Genomic DNA, 7,500 nt, shown 5'->3' on the forward strand with positions numbered 1-7,500 from the left:
GATGTCCCGATCCCTAGTTCTGATACTGGTGTGGCAACCGTCATACATTTTCTTTACGTAATTCACGACGGTTGTCGGGACACCCTTCCTCCTAAGCCCGTCTCCTAACGCCTCGTGGGGGATCGTGTCGAAGGCCTTAGAAATGTCGACGACTGTCACCACTCCGCCATGTCTTTCCTTCATGAGCGTAAGAGCCCTGTTCAGAATGGCTATATTTTGCTTACACCCATCTTCCTTGGTGAAGCCTTTCTGCCTTCTGTGGTTCATAATCTTGCTCCTCAACCTGTGATCCAACATAGAAGAATAAATTCTGCTTATTAGCGAGCCAATAGTAATTGGTCTCCAGTTTCTTACATCGGCCGCGCTCTTCCCTGGTTTGGGAATAAGCGCGGTCCGATTGGCTCGCCATTGATTTGGAAACACACCGTATAGCATCAACAGGTTGAAGAGCTTTACGACCACATGTAAGGCGCCATTCTTACGGAGGTGGTTCTTCTTTATGCCGTCGACACCCGCAGCAGCTTCGGCTTTAATCTTTCCCATCTTACCCACCACTTCAGCGATAGTGACGGGCCTCCACATTTCTTCCATTGAAGAAAGTGGGCTCGGGCCCCTTCCGAGCTGGGGAAGGCCTGTGGTGGGTCCCACTTTCCCCCACAGGTCCTCATAGAGCTGCTTTATGCTAGCCCTATCTGGGAGTTCTGCCTGCCCCCTCGCCTCCACAACACTTCCCGCGACCGCCATATCTATTAGTCTGCCTGGACATTTATTATATAACTCTTGATACCGAGAGAACTTGTATTTATTCCGACGGGTACGATCGCTTTCCTTTCCCTGGTCCTGGTTTGCCGGTCTCCTTTGTCTAGGATCCGATCGTTCACTTTTCCCGTCTTTTAACTTCTCAATGAAAATGTCCAGGATACTCTCGGTCTCTGATGGTTCATTTACACCTCTCATGGCCGACTCTATTATTCTTTGTTCCACTCCAAAGAGCTCGTGATCTAGATCGAGCGGGTCGGCCATGATTGCCCCCTTGAGCGTGGTTTGCCAGCTATTTTCCTCACAACTCAACGGGGCCTCTACTTCCGTTAATTCCTCGGCTGCCGATTCATAAGAGTCCGAGTCGGAATCCTCGGGCTCCTCCTCGACAACCGCCTCCACTCTCTCGACGGGCAGTCGCCTCCTTTTATCGCTTATTTGCCTTATTGTTTTACCCGGTAGGTGCTGATGTATTTTCGCGTTTGGGAATCTATCGGAGCGATAGATTCTGTCCAGTCGAACTAGCTCCTGGACTTCTTCTTCCGTCCAAGCCGAGGCTCGATTGCTTGGACGGCTAGGGTTGGCTGCTTGCACCCTCTTTGTGTTTCGCACCACCGGGTGCGCGTGTCTCTCATGCTGAGACAGCCCTCTTTGAGAGCTGTAAGAGCTCCCACAGGAGGAGCAAACGTGGCCGCCCCGCCGTTCATCTTGTCTAGGGCCGGCACATTTTGGGAGGTGGCACCTGCAACCGTGTAGTTTTTCGAACGATTTGCCACAGTGTGCACACCTCCAAAGCACTTTTACTTCCGGGTGCTGCATTGTCATGTGTTCGCTCCAAGTTTTCTCCTGTAGGAACCATCTCCCATGAGAGACACACGCTCTGCACTTTATCTGCCCATCGAGAGGTAGATCCATTACTATAGTCAGTTCATTGTCCGGGTCATAGCCTGGGTCGTCAACATTGGCCCTACCATCAGCAGCGGACAAGTCCGCCACGGGGACCCCAGGGCCGGGGGCCCCCGCGTCCGAGGCTCCTTCTATATCAAACATTTCATATCTGAAATTATTTAACCGGGTACGTCATTACAAAACCATAACCAATCGTATACCAGAGACATTGCCATTTCGTCAACCGAGCCACCTAGTGTCCGTCGACGGCCCGGAGGCCACCCCAGCCGATACTCAACATCCGCGGTTTGTACTTCGTCGGGGTTAATTATATATGGCTAACGGCTGCTAAAAGCAGCCGCCAGCCATAATCCCAAAAGGGAACTCCACTCACTATTCTATCTAACCCGCTGAGCGAGATACTTCGCAATTCCCCCCTACTGAGGCTTCATTCCTCCATTGGCACGTGGTACCTTCCATTCGGCTGAGGCTACCCCCGAACCGCCGACTGGACGGTCCTAATACCTTGGCGACCGCTCGTGCTCAGCCAAGGCTTCGCACTGAGCGTTGCGCCTCACTAGTGGGAACAACTAGTGCCTGGAGTACGCCGAAGCGCACCGGTGCAGGTTACTGTAGAGGCTGATGGCCGTTCTTGCCCAGCGAAAATGACCGGCTGGCAACGTGGGTTCCACGCCACTCGGCCTCCAAAGGAGTCCTAACGGTCCTTGCCAGCCCACCCGCCTGGACGTCGTAACGCCAGGACGGACGCACGTCCCTTCTTCCCAGAACGCTACCCAACGAGCGAGCCCGCTCCACTCGTTGGACGCCCTGGGTATAGACCCGAAGGCCTAGCACGCTGGTCGTACCATCCACTGGTCAACGACCCAAACTGGCAATTCCCGGTTACAAGCCGCGGAAGCTAACAAGTTAGCTTCCCACCGATCATCTCACTTAGACAAGTCGCCGGCCTCTACAGCCTATTATGAGGGCTTTCTTAGCTCGGGAAGGTGGGGTCGCTGCTCCCATACAGTGTGCCCTTCAGTGTACCCACTATCACAGTACACTGCCACTGTCCCTGCCTTAAGAGAGTCATAGTTACTCCCGCCGTTTACCCGCGCTTTTTTGAATTTCTTCACGTTGACATTCAGAGCACTGGGCAGAAATCACATTGCGTCAACACTCTTGGGGGCCATCGCAATGCTTTGTTTTAATTAGACAGTCGGATTCCCCTAGTCCGTGCCAGTTCTGAGCTGAGTGTTGAATGACGGCCGAAGAAACGACCGCGACGTCAAACGCCACAGAAGCTCCGCAGCAAGGAAGATCCGTGAGAGGCCAAGGCACGGGACCGAGATCGGATCCCGGTAACAGTAATGATACCGTTCACCTCGCCCAGGCCCGGCACGTCAGCCAGACTCACTTCTCGACCAAGCCCGACACGCCCCGCTCCTCAGAGCCAATCCTTATTCCGAAGTTACGGATCCAATTTGCCGACTTCCCTTACCTACATTAATCTATCGACTAGAGGCTCTTTACCTTGGAGACCTGCTGCGGATATGGGTACGAACCGGCGCGACACCTCCACGTGGCCCTCTCCTGGATTTTCAAGGTCCGAGGGGAAGATCCGGACACCGCCGCAACTGCGGTGCTCTTCGCGTTCCAAACCCTATCTCCCTGCTAGAGGTTTCCAGGGAACTCGAACGCTTATACAGAAAAGAAAACTCTTCCCGGATCTCCCGACGGCGTCTCCAGGTCATTTTGGGTTACCCCGACGAACACTCTTACGAGGGCCCGAATGGTAAGCGGTTCCGCAGCCGGGTTCCGGAATAGAAACCGGATTCCCTTTCGCCCAATGGGTGTGTGTCTCTTTTATGTTTCTGTTTGTACGATGTTTCATTATTTTAGGACACCTCATCTGCATAGGATTTCTCTTAGGGCTTAGGATCGACTGACTCGTGTGCAACGGCTGTTCACACGAAACCCTTCTCCACGTCAGTCCTCCAGGGCCTCGCTGGAGTATTTGCTACTACCACCAAGATCTGCACCGACGGTGGCTCCAGGCAGGCTTACGCCCAGACCCTTCTGCGCACACCGCCGCGACCCTCCTACTCGTCAGGGCTTTATGGAGGACGGTCACCCGGGAGTGACACGTCCCTCCCCACTTGCCGCTGACGGCGGAGTATAGGCGCGACGCTTCAGCGCCATTCATTTTCAGGGCTAGTTGCTTCGGCAGGTGAGTTGTTACACACTCCTTAGCGGATTCCGACTTCCATGGCCACCGTCCTGCTGTCTTAAGCAACCAACGCCTTTCATGGTATCCCATAAGCGTCGACTTAGGCGCCTTAACTCTGCGTTTGGTTCATCCCACAGCGCCAGTTCTGCTTACCAAAATTGGCCCACTTGGCACTCTGATTCAAAATATCTCGTGGCTTCATGATCCAAGCAAGCCAGAGATCTCACCCATTTAAAGTTTGAGAATAGGTTGAGGTCGTTTCGGCCCCAAGGCCTCTAATCATTCGCTTTACCAGATGAAACTCGCATGCGTTCGCGGAGGAACGAGCGAGTGCCAGCTATCCTGAGGGAAACTTCGGAGGGAACCAGCTACTAGATGGTTCGATTAGTCTTTCGCCCCTATACCCAGTTCCGACGATCGATTTGCACGTCAGAATCGCTACGGACCTCCACCAGGGTTTCCCCTGACTTCGTCCTGACCAGGCATAGTTCACCATCTTTCGGGTCCCAACGTGTACGCTCTGGGTGCGCCTCTTCTCGCAATGAGAACGAGACGCCCCGGGAGTGCGAGGCCGATACGTAAGCGGCCCATCCTCCCTTGGTCGACGCAAGGCCGACTTTCACTTTCATTGCGCCTTTAGGTTTACTTCTCCCAATGACTCGCGCACATGTTAGACTCCTTGGTCCGTGTTTCAAGACGGGTCCTGAGAGTACCCAAAGCAGTAGCGTCGCCAACCGGTAATTCAAAGCTTGGCCAGTCCAAGGACACCGCCTGCTAACAGCTGGCCAGGCCCGGGGACGGCATTCAGATCCGTCGTCTCCGGGTAAACTGTCCGAGCTTGCGGCGGGCCCGACGCACACACATTTCAAGAATGGATTGGTTGCGGCCCGATACCGTCAGAGTACCGTCGTGCAGCCGGTCGGGCGACCGAGCCTCTGCCGCGAGCGTACGAAGGCGCCGCGACAGGCAATGCAGCTCAGGCCGTAGACCGACACACAACGGGTTGCGACGTTCTACTAAGGAAGAAGTGCACGACTACGTTACCGGACTTCACCCAAAGGTGGTGTAACCCCTTCATGGGACCAGGAAGGCCCATTCGGGTTATCGCGCACCAACGGGGGCCAGCTTCGTTGACGATGAATCTCCCCGTTCGATCTTTTGGGTTTCTCAGGTTTACCCCTGAACGGTTTCACGTACTCTTGAACTCTCTCTTCAAAGTTCTTTTCAACTTTCCCTCACGGTACTTGTTCGCTATCGGTCTCGTGGTCATATTTAGCCTTAGATGGAGTTTACCACCCACTTAGGGTTGCACTCTCAAGCAACCCGACTCTAAGGAGAGATCCTCCCGAAACGCGTACTGGTCGCTACGGGCCTGGCACCCTCTGTGGGTAAATGGCCCTATTCAAGTTGGACTTGGACTCAGTTCGACGTCACGGGATAAGCGGATCCTCCTGAACACTACATTTCCCTGCGGCAATACCGCGGGGATTCAGTGCTGGGCTCATTCCTGTTCGCTCGCCGCTACTAAGGAAATCCTTGTTAGTTTCTTTTCCTCCGCTTAGTAATATGCTTAAATTCAGCGGGTAATCTCGCCTACTCTGAGGTCGTCAAACAAACGTGTTTTTCTTTAACAGCGAAAGGCAACGACGCCGAATCAAAGAGAGCAAGGCGCCACAATCTTTTCGTCCCAACTCGACGTGTTCTGCAGTTGCATACGCGATGATGATCCTCTCTCTTCAATCGTTGTTCGCTCGCGTACCAGGGTAGGCGGGGATATACGCCGACGTGGACGGGTGTAAAAGAAGAACGAGCGAGGAGTGGGGAAACGACGTCGGGGCGCGAACGAGAGGTCTTATTCCTTCCCTCAGTAACACGCTCGACGAGCATTTTCTCCCTATCTCTCACGCAGATTCTTTTCTTTTCACCGCATTCCCACACGTACGGCGTCGCCCGACGCAAAATCCCATCGGTGACGCTTACATGGTTCTGTCGATTGAGAGAGTTCTTCGCGTTGAACCGAAGAAAAGGAAGCCTGCTGTTTTCTCGGTGACAAGGAGAGATTTTCAAGCACCTCGCCAAAGTGTCTCTCTAACTGAAATTCGATGCGAAACGCTCGCTAGACGTTTAACCGGTTGAAATTTTAACGTCCGTCCGTTGCTTTTCCAGTAAAACATACTAAAGGAATACTACTAACACGCGTCGACTTCGATTCTACTTATTCTTCCCCTCTCTCGCTCACTCTCGATCTGACTCCTATTCTCCAGAGCAGAACGAAGAGAAGGAGGAGGAGGATAAGAGAACCCGGTGTTAGCAAGTCCGAGATGAATTCGAAAAAGTTGTCGTGGACTGGACGACCGGTTATACGCGCGGTCTCACGATCGACAACAGAGACATGGGGTGACCAACCTCTCGCTTTCCCTTCAGCAGTTTCCCTTCATTGTGGCAAAGTTTGTCGTTGCGTTCGAGCCGCTCCAAAGAGGATTTTAAGTACAGCACCGAAGGTTCAGAAACGTTTGCACGCACGAGCATATCTCTTACCAAACGAACCACATCGACGGGTCAAAAATTCGATTCGACGAACGTGGCCGAAGTCTTCAACGTTCGAAGATAAAGACCTCCCTCGATAGTGGTCGCGGTAAATTTGATGTGACATCGCGGGCAACGACGACCCCCGCTGGCCGACAAATCCCTGGGGCTGTGCGAACGACGACTATTAACAAATGCCACATTTCACGTGGTGGGGTGATTCATTTTTGTCCTCTATTAGTCTCTCGATTCGTGTTCCTTTCTCGACGTAAAAATCATTTCAGGCAACGTTGGGAGCGCGGCAAAATTCGATTCGGGCGAAAGACGAATATATGCGCGCGCAAACTTCAAAGTAATCGTAGGGAGCGGTGTTCACGGGCGGTCGTATTAAGTCGACGCGCGACGCCGCAACACTCTCGCGAGTCCGAACGATTACATATGGAGACGCGCAGGCAAATCGTTATTTTCGCACGTCCGCGACAATCGCCAACGAACTGCCCATCTTTCGCTCGTACGTAAGCATCTCCGTACACACCCGACTCTGAAACGTTTCCATTCTCTCCGGAAACGACGGCGGGGATTGGATAGCAACGCAAGCAGTATTAGGTTATGTGAACGACCCTCAGCCAGGCGTGGTCCAGGAATTTTATCCGTGGACCGCAATGTGCGTTCGAAATGTCGATGTTCATGTGTCCTGCAGTTCACACGTTGACACGCAATTAGCTGCGTTCTTCATCGATCCACGAGCCAAGTGATCCACCGTTCAGGGTAATCGTTATGCAATTTTGCGTTTAAATTCTCTTTGGTTCTAGTTTTGAAAATCGATGCCCGCGCCTCCGACCAAACGTAGAAAGAAGGAGGCTTGGGCGTCGCCAAATTGACGACACAAAGTCCCGACTGACGGAACACGTCGAAAGTTCGCGCACATGAACGCGAATCATTCGACGGCCGGGTGCAAAGTACATTGAAAAACCATCATGAATCGTGGGATGTGGAACCGCGGGGATAATCCCGATCAAAGGAACCACAGTCCTCACCGATTGAGCTGACGAACGCACGTGGGAGCGTCCAGATTCGAAAAAGGACTCGCAGCCGGC

At 53.2% G+C, this 7,500-nt stretch overlaps 1 non-coding gene and 1 pseudogene across 1 annotated transcript; both read right to left on the reverse strand.

The window, feature by feature from the left end:
- LOC143154426 (large subunit ribosomal RNA) overlaps nt 1–5,484 on the reverse strand; it is an 8,897-nt pseudogene extending 3,413 nt beyond the window's left edge.
- A 1,535-nt stretch (nt 5,485–7,019) lies between these two features.
- Nucleotides 7,020–7,174, reverse strand: LOC143154406 (5.8S ribosomal RNA). Its single transcript, XR_012994063.1, has one exon. It is a non-coding gene; the product is annotated as a 5.8S ribosomal RNA (ribosomal RNA).
- Between the last annotated feature and the right edge of the window lie 326 nt (nt 7,175–7,500).

This window comes from Ptiloglossa arizonensis, unplaced genomic scaffold (genome assembly GCF_051014685.1).
Source record: "Ptiloglossa arizonensis isolate GNS036 unplaced genomic scaffold, iyPtiAriz1_principal scaffold0020, whole genome shotgun sequence".
Classification (NCBI taxonomy): Eukaryota; Metazoa; Arthropoda; class Insecta; order Hymenoptera; family Colletidae; genus Ptiloglossa; species Ptiloglossa arizonensis.